This window comes from Somniosus microcephalus, unplaced genomic scaffold (genome assembly GCF_052327205.1).
Source record: "Somniosus microcephalus isolate GS21.2 unplaced genomic scaffold, FLI_Smic_1.0 unresolved_chr1, whole genome shotgun sequence".
Classification (NCBI taxonomy): Eukaryota; Metazoa; Chordata; class Chondrichthyes; order Squaliformes; family Somniosidae; genus Somniosus; species Somniosus microcephalus.
The window spans coordinates 27,303,399-27,316,916 of record NW_028225179.1 but is presented as its reverse complement, the minus strand read 5'-3'; positions in this window follow the sequence as shown (position 1 = coordinate 27,316,916).

Below are 13,518 nucleotides of genomic sequence, written 5' to 3'. Positions count from 1 at the left end.
GTTGTGTTGCACCATAAACTGACGGCTTTTCACTACAATATTGCTCTCGTTTGGGATTCGTACCTAAGCCCTCTCGCATATCAGTCAGCGAAACGCCTTAGCAAGAATCACAACACTAGAGCAACAAACCACTGGGCACATTGCCGTTCAGCCAGTGTATGATTTCATGGCCAGCCACATCCAATCAGACAGCATTTGACACCACTTCTGTCCATCCAATCCAAATTCAAAATCCAGCAATACTCGTTGACATAAAGTGTAGGTCGTTGAGGTGCCTTTATTCCAGAATATTTGCAAACACCCTTGTGCTTGAGATTCATGCGGATTGATTTGGGAACATGCCTACTGAATTTTCAATGGCAGTTCAAGTTCAAAAGCCGGGAACAAAAGGAGGGCTCACCCGCGATTTGAATCCGGGACTTCTCTCAAGTTCCAACCAATAAAACCGAAGCGAGAATCATACCCCTAGAACAACGAGCCAGCTGGTGGAAGCAAATACACTCAAGAGGTATCCATAATCAAACCATGTGTTGGCCATTCTTGATAACCAGAGCACTTGAGGCCGAAATAGCTCAGATTTTGCCTTCTCTACCTGTCTTCTAAAGTGCCACACTGCTCCACTCAGTCAGTTAATGAACTGGTTGGACAGTAATGTACCGAGACAGCAGGAGCCCATGCATGGGCAGCAGCAGAGTTTCTGCATTAGTTTGGTGCGATGCCTCAGATTTGGACAATGAATCAGCAAAGGCAGTGAGAAGCCATGGAGGCAGAAAGTGGTGCAACAATCGCCCCGGAAGTGACATTCGATTCTGTGACTGAGACAAGTTTTGCTTGTGGAGGGGGTTTGCTGTCAGTTCATAGCACCACCCATCTCCTGCACCGCCCTTTCTGTTTTCTGCCACATTCGCACATTCAGGGTCGGGCCCGGGCAGATTCACCCCTGTCTCACCCGGGGGCGCTGAGGCTTCCATCGCCCCTGATTACCAACTCAACCAGTCTGTAAATTAAACCTGAAAAACTCCCTCGCAAAGGGCAGGAGCGCATGGGGGTGTGGGAGGCTGTGACCTCTGACCAAATTTCAACTCAATAAGCGAAGTTTGTATGTCTATAATGATCCTTCATGTGTGCTGTGTGCGCTAGGCCGATGTAGCAGAGCCTCGTCTCCAATCATCTTTGATCCCCTTGCCATTGCACCAAGACCTTGTTCTGTCAAGCCCGTGTGGTAGCTGGAGTGAAACGGCCACCGCACGTTAGAAGAATTCACCCTCAGGCATCTTCCGACGTTTAAAATGAAGTTCGGGACCTGGAACATCAGGATCCTCATGGCTAACCCCAACAGCGACAACCCGGAATGAGGTACAGCTATCGTTGTCAGCGAACTCAGCCACTTAGACATAGACGTCGCCGCCCTAAGCGAGACCCAGCAGGCAGGGGAAGGCCAGCTCAAGGAGCAAGGCGGTGGTTAAACCTTCTTCTGGAAAGGCAAATCAGAAGAAGAATGCCGCCTCCATGGGGTAGGCTTCTCCATAAAATATGAGCTAGTTGAACGTCTCAGAGACTCCCCTGGTGTAATAAACGAACGCCTGATGACTCTACGGGTCACCTTAGCCCAGAACCAGTGCGCTGCGGTCATCAGTGTTTACGTCCCAACACTGGAAGTCACAGACGAGACCAAAGAGGAATTCTACTCCAGTCCCGAGTCCCAACGGGCGACAAGCTGATCCTCCTTGGTGACTTCAATGCCACAGTTGAAAAGGACACAGACCTCTGTGGAGGTGCGATCGGCAGATAGGGAATAGGGAAAGCCAAGGTAGCCTCCTCCTGATGAAATGCTTAGAACGTAACCAACACCTTGTTCCATCAGAGAGTCAAGTACAAGGCTTCATGGAAACATGCTCGCTCCAAGCACTGCCATCTGCTGGACTACGTCATCATCCGAGTGAGGGACCACAAGAAGGTGCACATCACCTGTGCCATGACAGGAGCTGACGATTGCTGGACAGGCCGCTGCCTAATCCACTCTGTCATCTCCATCAACGTAGCCACAGAACAGTGGCGGCAACAGAAGCAATGCCGCAGGAAAATCAACGCTGGGGCACTCAAAGACCCTGCAAAGAAAGCCCTATTCAGCCTGCAACTCACAATCAACCTGACGACTCCCAGTGATTCAGAGGCACAGAGAGTCGACAGCGCCTGGTCTGCACTAAAGACCTCCATAATAAGCACCTGTAAAGAGACGCTAGGTCACTCGAACAGGAAAACCAAGATTGGTTCGACGAGAAGGAACAGGAGATCCAGGAGCTAATAAGCCACACGTGCAAGGCATGTCTGATCTGGAAACAGGAACAGAACTTGAAAGCAATAAAGCAACTCTTCAGCCGCCTGAAGGCCGAGGTGCAACATAAAACTAGAGACAAAAAGAACAGATGGTGGGTGGAGAAATCACAGGAGATCCAGCAGCTAACCGACAACCACGATGTGCGTGGATTCTTTAGTGCAATCAAGACCACCAACGGCCCAAGCACTCAAGCTCCTACCCCACTGTGGGCCAAGAATGGCGAGGTAATCATCAGGAACAGAGAGGCAGTGAAATCCCGCTGAAAGGAGCACTTCAAAGATCTCCTTAACTGAGAATCTGACTTTGATGCAAGTGTACTCAACTCCATCCCGCAGCATGCTACCCGCCACCACCTCATCACAACCCCAGGCTGGCAAGAGCTTGAAAAGGCCATCCGACAACTGAAGAACAAAAATGGCTCAGGAGCAGATGGAATCCCCGACGAGGTACTAAAACATGGCGGAGAAGCACTACTGCCGTGAATTCATGAACTAATTTCTCTTATCTGGAAGGAGGATTGCCTGCCAGGGGATCTCAGTGATGCCATAATTATGACCATCTTCAAGAAAGGTAATTACAGAGGAGTTTCCCTGCTGTCTGCCCCAGGGACAGTCATCACAAGAATCCTCCTCAATTGCCTTCGCCCCAGTGGCTGAAGAGCTCCTCCCAGAGTCGCAATGCGGATTCCACCCACTAAAGGCCACAATGGACATGACCTTCACCGTGCCTCAATTACAAGAGAATTGCAGGGAGCAGCACCAACTGCTGTACATGGCCTTCTTTGACCTACAAACACCTTTGACACTGTCAACCGTGAGGGATTATGGAGTGTCCTCCTCAAATTCGGCAGCCCTAAAAAGTTTGTCACCATCCTCCAACTGCTTCACGACAATATGCAAGCCATGATCCTGAGGTATGGTTCCACAACAGACCCTATTCAAGTATGGACCGGGGTTAAGCAAGGCTGTGTCATCGCACCAACGTTCTTCTCGATCTTCCTTGCTGCAATTCTCCAACTCACCCTCAGTAAGCGCCCCGATGGAGTGAAGCTAATTTACAGAACAAACGGGAAATTGTGAAATCTCCATCACTTCCAGTCCAGATGCAAGGTCCTCCCATATTCTGTCGTCTAATTACATTACCCAGACGATGCTTGCATCTGCATACAGTTGGAGGTCGAACGCCAAACCATCATCAACACCTTCACCGAAGCATACGAGAACATGGGCCTTACACTAAACATCCATAAGACAAAGGTCCTCTACCAACCTGCCCCGCCACACAGTACTGCACCCTGATTATCAAAATCCAGGACAAGGCCTTGGACAACTTGGACCACTTTCCTTACCTCGGGAGCCTACTTTCAACAAGGGCAGACATCGATGACGAAGTCCAACAGAGTTACCAGTGCAGCCTTCGGTCACCTGAGGAAGAGAGTGTTTGAGGACCAGGACCTCAAATCCGGCACCAAGCTCGTGGCCTACAGAGCAGTAGTGATTCCTGCCCTCCTGTATGCCTCCCAGACATGGACCATGTACAGCAGGCAACTCAAAGCACTGGAGTGGTAGCACCAACGCTGCCTCTGCAAGATCCTGCAAATCCATTGACAGGATAGGCGCACCACCATCAGTGTTCTCGCTCAGGCCAGCATCCCCAGGCATCGAATCTTTGACCACGCTCGATCAGCTCTGATGGACGATTTAGTCCATATGCCCGGTACGAGACTCGCAAAACAAATGCTCGACTCAGAACTGCAACACAGCCAGAGAGCCCCAGGAAATGCTTTAAGGGCAACCTCAAAGCCTCCTTGAAAAAGTGCAACATCGCCACTGACAACCTGGCCCAAGACCACACAAAGTGGTGGAGAAGCATCCGGGAAGGCGCAGAACACCTCGAGACACTTCGCCGGGAGCAAATGGAAGCCAAGCACAAGGAGCGCATGTTAACCCAAGCGTCCCACCCACCAGCCCCTTCAACCACCGTCTGCCCCACCTGTGACAGAGTCTGTAGGTCCCGCATTGGACTCATCAATCACCTGAGAATTAATTTTTAACGTGGAAGCAAGTCATCCTCGGGTTCCCAGGCACTGCCTAAGAAGAATGCCCCGATTTATGTTGCCATCGATTCTTAAGCTATGAAAATCATGCAATGTCTATAACGAGCGTTGGATCGATAGAATCATAGAATCTTAGAAATTATGCCCTGTATACCCAAGTCCAGGTCATTACTTATATATAATAGAGCAGTGCATGTGGCCTCAGACAGTGTATTACAGCCCATCCCTGGGAAACGATATGCCCCGGCCCAGCCAAACCTTCCTACACACCGAGCACAAGCACAGCAAAAACAGACACAGCAACATTTGCCGAGGAACCGCAGTGAGTAAAATGTTCTTTTATCTCTGATAGTTGTAAATACATTTTGGTGACTCTGCGTTAGTAACAAATGTAGTTGTGAGTTGTTGTGTTGAATACAAATACATTTTGTTTATTTGTGTTAGTGTTTATGTATTTGAATGCAACAGTTTTATTTACAATTGTACTGCGGCGCATCTGTATTCGTTATTAATGTAATTTTTGTGTATATATTTGTACTTATGTTGCTTGTAAATAAATCTGAAATAAATGCAAATACAATTGTAACACAGCAATACATGCAGCGATGCTCTCCGGCTGTGCAGCACCTGCCTCTTGCAGCTGCAATGGCCGGAAGGGTTAATGCGTTGGGCTTGAAATCCACTCGGGTTTTCCTGCTTGCTGCGATACTGTTTAAAGCTCCGTACAATGCTCGAATAAATAAGAGCTGGAGCTGCCGGGCTACATTTACGTCGATCGCCAGGGCTGATCTAACCCGCAAAAGGGGCAGAAAAGGGGAAAGAAATACTGAAAGAACATGCAGTTCTGCAGAGCTGGACATCCAGCAGATTGACTTTTCTGCTGAGCAGACGATGAACCTCCTTCTTGAAAATGGTTCGTCAGTCCAGCTCAGAGGGGATTAAGCATCATGAAAGTCGGAATGGACTGGAGCCACTTGTATAACAGGAAGTGTATGGGGGCAGTTTCCCTTCCTTGATGAATGTTCATGATTCAGTTGCAGAACTTATTTGCACCACTCGCCACTCGGCCCAAGGTTGAACCGAACCGATCACGTGGAGTTGAAGCAATTCCTCCAGTCAGTTAATTCAGTGGCATTTCAAGAGAAATAAGAAATTAGCGTCATTAGATGCATTTGTCCTAAACTGATGCCTTTTGCACATCTCGGGGAGGTCAGACACGCTCTGTCTGTCTGTTACTGCTTGTGACCATTAACGGGAACTGGCCGGCAGTTAAACGTTTATCAGCAAACCGAAGAAAGACAAATAAACAGAAAGATGTGTTACTCGGCCCAGAGCAAAGGTGCAATGGATGTCCTTCAAAAAAATAGCCCCACACATTTGTGTAGATTTAATTTTGTAAAGTTTTAGATTTTGCATGTTACGAATATTATAACAAACTGTAAAACAACAACAACTTGAATATATATAGCGCCTTTCATAGAATCATAGAATGGAATGGTTACAGTACGGATGAAGGCCATTCAGCCCGTCGAGGCCGTGCCGGCTCTCGGCAAGAGCACTTGAGCTAGTACCTGGCACCCGCCCATTCCCGTAGCCCTGCATTTTTTTCCTTCAGATACTTATTCAACTCCCTTTTGAAAGCCATGATTGAACTGCCTCCACCACCTTTTCAGGCAGTGAATTCCAGATCCCAATCACTCGCTGTGTAAAAATAGGTTGTGCTTAAGTCGCCTTTGGTTTTTTGGCAATCATATTCAAATTGTGTCCTCTGGTTCTCGACACTTCTGCCAATGGGAACAGTTTATCTCTGCTCTATCCAGACCCCTCATGATTTTGAAAACCTCTATTAAATTTCCTCTCAATCTTCTCTGCTCCAAGGAAATCAACCTGAGCTTCTCCGGTCTATCCACGTAACTGAATTCCCTCATCCCTGGAATCATTCTCGTTCATCTTTTTCTGCACCCTCTCTAAGGCCTTCACATCCTTCCTAAATTGTGGTGCCCAGAATTGGACACAATACTCCAGTTGGAGTCGAGCCAGTGTGTTCCACAGGATCATCATAATTTCCATGCTTTTGTAATCTATAGATCTATTCATGAAGTCCAGGACCCTGTAAGCTTATTTGTTAACTGCTTTCTCAACTTGCTCTGCCACCTTCAACGATTTGTGAACATATACCCCCAGGTCTCTCTCTTCATGCACCCCCTGCAGGATTGTACCCTTTAGTTTACATTTCCTCTCCTCATTCTTTCGACCAATATGTATCACTTCGCACTTTTCTCTATTAAATTTCATCTCCCATGTGTCCGTGCATTCCTGCAGGCTATCTATGACCTCATGAAATCTGTCACTATCCTCCTCACTGTTCACTATACTTCCAAGTTTTTCATCAGCTGCAAGTTTTGAAATTGTGCCCTGAACTCCCAGGCCCAAGTCATTAATATATATCAACAAAAGCAGTGGTCCCAGATCCGAGCCCGGGGATCAACACTGTGAAACTTCCTCAAGTCCAAAAAGCAACAGTTCACCACAATTCTCTGTTTCCTGTACTTAGCCAATTTCGTATCCATGCTACAACTGTCCCTTTTATTCCATGGGCTTCAACATTGCTGGCAACCCTATTAAGTGTCACATTGTCGAAAACCTTTTCGAAGTCCATGTACACCACGTCAATTGCATTGCGCTCAGCAACCCTCTCTGTTACCGCATCAGAAATCTCTATCTAGTGGGTGAGAGAGTTATTCTAAAATCAGTGAGCGCAGCACATCCCTTCAACATTGTTCAGATATAAAATTTTAAAAATACTCTCTAACAGAAAAACTGACAGTGTAATCAAAAGTAACAGAAAAGGGGCACTTAATTCGGAAAATAATTATTGCCCCAAAACTGGATATTCAATCATTCAAACACTGCCCTGATATAAACTCAGAACTGCACACTGTGAAAGCTCAGTGATCCCGCAGTGATTCAAGCACACAGCATTGTACTGTGAATGCAGATACACTGGCGTTCCACCACTAGGTCCACAGTTTGCAAGTGACACCGAATCCAGAGAAGGTAGATTGGTGTGAACCGCCACCCGGGCTCTCGGACTGCAAGAGGCAGAAGCAGCAGCAGCCAGGATACCTGCCCTCTAATCCGCCACTACCGGTGGAGAGCTGCCGGTCCCGGCTTGAGGCATGCCTGGGAGCCGCTGAAAACTGTGACTACAAGAGCAAGTCCGATGCTGGGTATTCTGTGGCGATTGTCTCATCTCCTGACTCCCCAAGGCATTTCCACCATCTACAAGGCACAAGTCAAGTGTGTGATGGAATACTCTCCAATTGCTTGGATGAGTGCAGCTCCAACAACACTCAAGAAGCTCGACACCATACAGGACAAAGCAGCCCGCTTGATTGGCATCCCATTCACCACCTTAAACATTCACTCCCTTCACCAGTGGTGTACCGCGGCTGCAGTGTGTACCAGCTACAAGATGCATTGCAGCAACTCGCCAAGGCTTCTTCAACAGCACCTGCCAAACCCACGAACTCTACCACCTAGAAGAACAAGGGCAGCAGGCGCATGGGAACACCATCACCTCCATTTACCCCTCCAAGTCGCACACCAGCCTGAGTTGGAAATATATCAACGTTCCTTCATCGTCGCTGGGTCAAAATCCTGGAAGTCCCTCTCTAACAGCATTGTGGGAGTACCTTCATCACACGGACTGCAGCGGTTCAAGTAGACGGCTCACCATCGCCTTCTCAGGGACAATTAGGGATTGCCAGCGAGGCCCACATTCCAGGAAGGAATAAAACGAACAGTTTTTTCGCGCATGATGTTGCTTAATAAAGGGATTGTTGATGAAGTGTATTTCTCACTAGATGCTGCTTGACCTGATCAACGTTCGCTCCATCATATATTTTTTATTTTGAACTTTGCAGCGAGCATTTCTTCAGACAACAACAAAAGCGACACAATTTTATGGCAGGGGTGGTTTTCGAACCCACAGCCTTCAAAGAAACTGGAGCTTAAACCCAGTGCCTTAGACCACTCGGCCACGCTATCTCACCAATGTAACCTCATTTCTGATACTGGTGACTGATAATTGAAAGCCGGCTCTCCTATTGCTTTTGCATTGAGTCAAGGGCTTTGCAGTGAGAAAGAAGGAAATAAAAATGCTTTCTGAGCTGTGTTTATGGAGCGAGGTGGTTGAGAGTTTAAGGCGGTGGGTCGCTAATTGTCTGTGCTCGACACGCATTGTTTTGAATTCTACCATTATTGCATTTAAGACTACATCTTTTTCAACACATTCAAGACTCCTGTATCTGAGTCCTTTCCTTGCCCAATCCGCAGTGGGAAGTTTTGTTTAGCTGCCTCACTCTATTTGCACAAATCAGCAAAGTCCTCATTTCAGCCCAAACTGTTTCTTGCACGGCTGTGTTGAAATTGTAAGATATAAGTTACGTGAAGTCTAATTCAAAGTAGACAGTGGCATCCTGGTAAAAGTAAAATTTCTCTTCAGATGCTGCCTGATCTATTGAATATTTCCAGCATTTTCTGTTTTAATTTTGTGTTTTCACTATAGCAGTTTACCCAACAACACAAAACTTGCCTCAAGGGCGCAGCTCCAAGCAAAACTTTTCTGTGATCTTCTCACACACAAGATCTACTTAACTTTCCCCACACATGATGTAAAGGCAGCCGTTTCTGCCCACATTGTCCTGCGCTGCAACATTCCAAACACAATTTTCTCCTGGCATCAGTGAGTCTCAGAGTTTCTCAGATGGGATTGCCAGAGCAATGGAGAGCTCAGAGGCTGTGAGGGAATTGAAGGGTTTCTGAGATAGTATCACGTGGGTATGTGGGCTCTAAATGGATACCAGAGAGAGTAACGGACACTCAGAAGGTATTGTAGAGGGAAAGGGAACTCAGGAGGTATCAGAGAGGTTAATGAGCGCTCGGGAGGTATGAGAGTGTGTAAGGGGCGCTCAGAATGTATCGAAGAGGGTACGGGACGCTGAGGAGCTATCAGTGAGAGTAACCAATGCTCTGGAGATATCAGAGTGGGAAATGAGGTTTTATCAGAAAGACTGAGGAACGCTTAGGTGGTAGCAGCGAGTCTGGTGGAACAAGAGTTGTTATCGTCTAAACTTCACATTGTCTAAATATCAACATGGTTAATGAAAGCAAAGTTGAATCCGAATGTAACAGCTGGACTGCCGTGTCCTAAGTGGGGACAATGGGAAGATAGAATGTGGTCGGACTGGACATTTGCAGCGCTCAGATATACATTTATAACTGACACAGATCCCCCACCCAATATATTAAATAATAATACAGACACATCTAACTATATTAGAAACTAACAGAGACGCAAAATCATTTACAGTCAACACATTAGCAACTCGCAAATACATGTGTATCTAACATGGGCACACCCAAATATATTTTAAAGGATCACAGGTAATTGATTGCTAAAAAAAAGACTTTAATTGGGTGTCTTTAAGTCCTGAAGTAAATATGCTAGTTTACAATAACCTTCTTCCAAAGCCACTGGAGATTGCTGTGAAATGAGTTGGGTCCTATCTGATAATTTATGATGTGGAACTGCAAGTTTGAACACAATGGATTGATTCCACTGGCCCTGTTCTGCTGACTGCCAACACAATACATACTTACAACCAATAAAACAAACCTGCCTTGGCTGGAAGTGGGCTTTGTTTTCTGGAAGGAATAAATCAACTGGGCCGAAAAATTACCTCCAAAAAATCCAGGAAAAATCGTTCTGTATAAGTAAAGGACAAAATGTTAGAAGTGGGATTCGAACACTCGCCTCCAGAGAAAATTACAACTTAAACAGAGCGCCTTAGACCATTCGGTCATTCTGACCACCTGATTAAAAACCTAATGACCCTGCAGTTACACACTGAGGTAAACAAAACGCGAACTGTTGCTGGAAGGCCCTGGGATTTCACTGTCAATGTGTCAATGTGTTCTGTGTATGAGGAGGCCTCGCTGGGCCATGTGGTATCTTGCTTCACTGGCAGTAATGCGCTGCCTTCGCTGCAGTGGGTCCCCCAGCGATGGCTATTAGGATTATTTCTTTTCTTGTTATATATAAATGACCTGGAGTTGGGTATAGGGAGTCAAATGTCAAAGTTTGTGGATGTGTTGGCAACGTAATAAGTAGTGAGTATGTTATTGGCAGATTTCAGGAGGACATAGACAGACCGGCGAAATGGTCATGGCAGAGAAAATTTGTCAAATTAATTAAGTTTGGTAGGAAGTATCAGGAGAGTCAAAATAAACCACGTGTTTCATTTAAAGTGGGTGCAGGAACAGAGCGATCTCGGGGTGTACGTTCACATGTATTTGCAGGTGGTGGGACAAGTTGAGAAGGCTGTAAGGAGGGCATTCGCAGTCCATGACTTTATAAATCGAGGAATTGAGGAAAAAGCAAGGAATTTATGTTCAAACTTCATAAAACACTAATTAGGCCCAAGCTGGAGTATTGTGGCCAATTCTGGGCTCCACAGTGAGGAAGGATGTCAAGCCCTCAAAGAGTGTGCAGTGAAGATTTACTAGAGTGGTACCAGTGATGAAAGACTTCAGTTAGGTGCAGAGACTGGAGAAGCTGGGTTGTTCTCGTTGGAGCAGCGAAGATTAAGGGGAGATTTGAGGGAGGTGATTAAAAACTTGAAGGATTTGGGGAGAGTTAAGAAGAACAATCTGTTTCCAGTGACCAGAGGGTGGGTTACCTGAATTCACAGATTTACGGTATTTGGAACTGAAACAGAAGTGACAGGAGGAAACATTAATACAGTGAATTTTTATGATCTGTAATGCACTGCCTGAAGGGGTAGTGGAAGCAGATTCAATACTAACATTTCAAAGGTAATTAGATAAACACTTGGAAATAAAAAAATATGCTGGACTATGGGGAACCCGCAGGGGAGTGGGATTAATTGGTTCGCTCTTACAAAGGCTGGATAGGCCGAATGCCCCCTACTGTGCTGTAATATTCTATCATTCTATGTTATCGATCTCCATGGCGTCACCTATAGGCGAGAGATGCAAAGCTCTGCACAACTCTGCTTCAGCGGTATCTTGTTCTCCAGAAACGGGCTGTAATGCGCTGTCTGAGGCCACATTCGCTGCTATTTCCATCAGCGGGTTATTGAAGAGAGCTGCTTTTCACGGCCTCACTCATTCTGGGCTCTGGAAAACAGCAACAAAATTATAGATTTGCTGCCGTTTCTCAAATTCAGCTTAAAACAGTTGTTATTAACCGAGGCAGCCCTTCAGGATCTTATAATTATCTCTCACAAATCAACTGAAACCAGTCAGAATGTGAATTTCATTTTGCTTTTCCAAAATAAACGGTGGAACATTCATTGTGGAAACACGGAGAGAGCCTGGTGTGGCTCACTGCGGAAACATCCATGTCACAGCGAACCAGCTCTCCTGCAGCCAGTGCAGCCTCCCATCCGTCCTTTCGGGGCCTAGTCTGCTAAGATGAATTCTGATTTCCGTGAAGCCAGTCTCAGGCTTTTATATATTTTTGATGTGCGTGCGATCCGACCGCAGGGTAAATGTTGGGAATATCAGCCGGGCCCAGCTGGCAATGTTTGCAGCACATTTGTGTTCATTCGTTGAAAACTGAAACTGTGAGACAATAAGGTAAAGATTACTCGATCGTTAATGGAACCATCAATTATTTGAGCTGACAGCTGACCCTGTCAACCGATTGTGCCACAGAGACACAACCCTTTCCAAACTGAAATACCGAGCTACAACCTCAGGTTACAGCGACCAATATGGATCGATGATGTATTACAAATTACTTTCAGTCTGATTTAGGTAAGTGGAGCATTGGAGACTGCACTTTATACATTCTGAATTCCAATATCCTGTCAGCTCAGCGCGCAGATCTGTTCCCATTCCCAGCCCTCTTTCACATTTCGATGACGTCCATCCTATAACCAAGTTTGCTGATGGCATTAAGTTAGGTGGCACAGTAAGTAGTGTAGGTGAGAGCAGAAAGTTCCAAAGGAACATTGATAGATTAAATGAGTGGGCACAACTGTGGCCGATGGAGTTCAACGTGGAGAACTGTGAGATCATCCACTTTAGACCTGAGAAATACAATTCAGTGTATATTCAAAAAGGTGAGGAGTTAGGAACTCTGGATTAGCAGAAAGTGTTAAAACTCCACGTAGAGTAATTACTTCAAACTACTGGACAGGTACAACATAAAATGAAAGTTTCATGGAATTGTAGCCTTCATCTCAAGTTGGCGGTAATACAGAGTGGTGGAAGTTCTGCTGGAAGTCTACAGGAAAGATTGGGAAATGGTACAGGGGGAGTAGCACACTTAGTGATTAAGGGTGAAATCACTTCAATGCTAAGATCGGATATAATGAGAGATAAGCAGGCAATGGAAACTTTATTAGAATTAATAGCTAGGAAAAGATTTAAGACTGTAGTGGGAGTTGTGTAGAGGCCCCCTGGTCGCAGCTGTGAAATGCTAGATATTATAAAAGCAGAAATTAGACAAGCGTGTCAGAAAAGCAGAGTGGTTTTAATGGAGGGTTTTAATTTTCATATAGATAGGGATAAGCAGACTAGCACCTATCAGAAAGTTAATTAATTTATTGAGTGCGTCCTGAATAGTTTTCTACAACAATATGCCTTAGAAACAACACACGGGCAGGCCATATTTGATTTAGTAATGAGTAACGAGTCAGATTTATTCAACAGACTAAAGGTGCATGAACATTTATTTAATAGTGATCATAACATGATCGAGTTCAACGTAGTATTTGAAAGGGAGAAACGCGAATCAGCTACTAAGATTCTAGATTTGGGTGGGGCCGACTTCAACGGATGAGGCAGAGACTGTCCACATTAAACTGGGCAAATCTGTTAATATGTTAAATGACAGAAGATCAGTGGGAGGTGTTCAAAATAAATTTTACATGGTACAGAATCAGTTTATACCCCCGAGGGGCAAGAACTCTACTGGACAAAAAAACAGGCATGGACGACTAGAGGTAAGAGACAGACAGCGGTAAAATAAAATAAAAAGCATACAAAAATGCTAAACATAGCACAGATCCTGGCGAATGGGAAAGATACA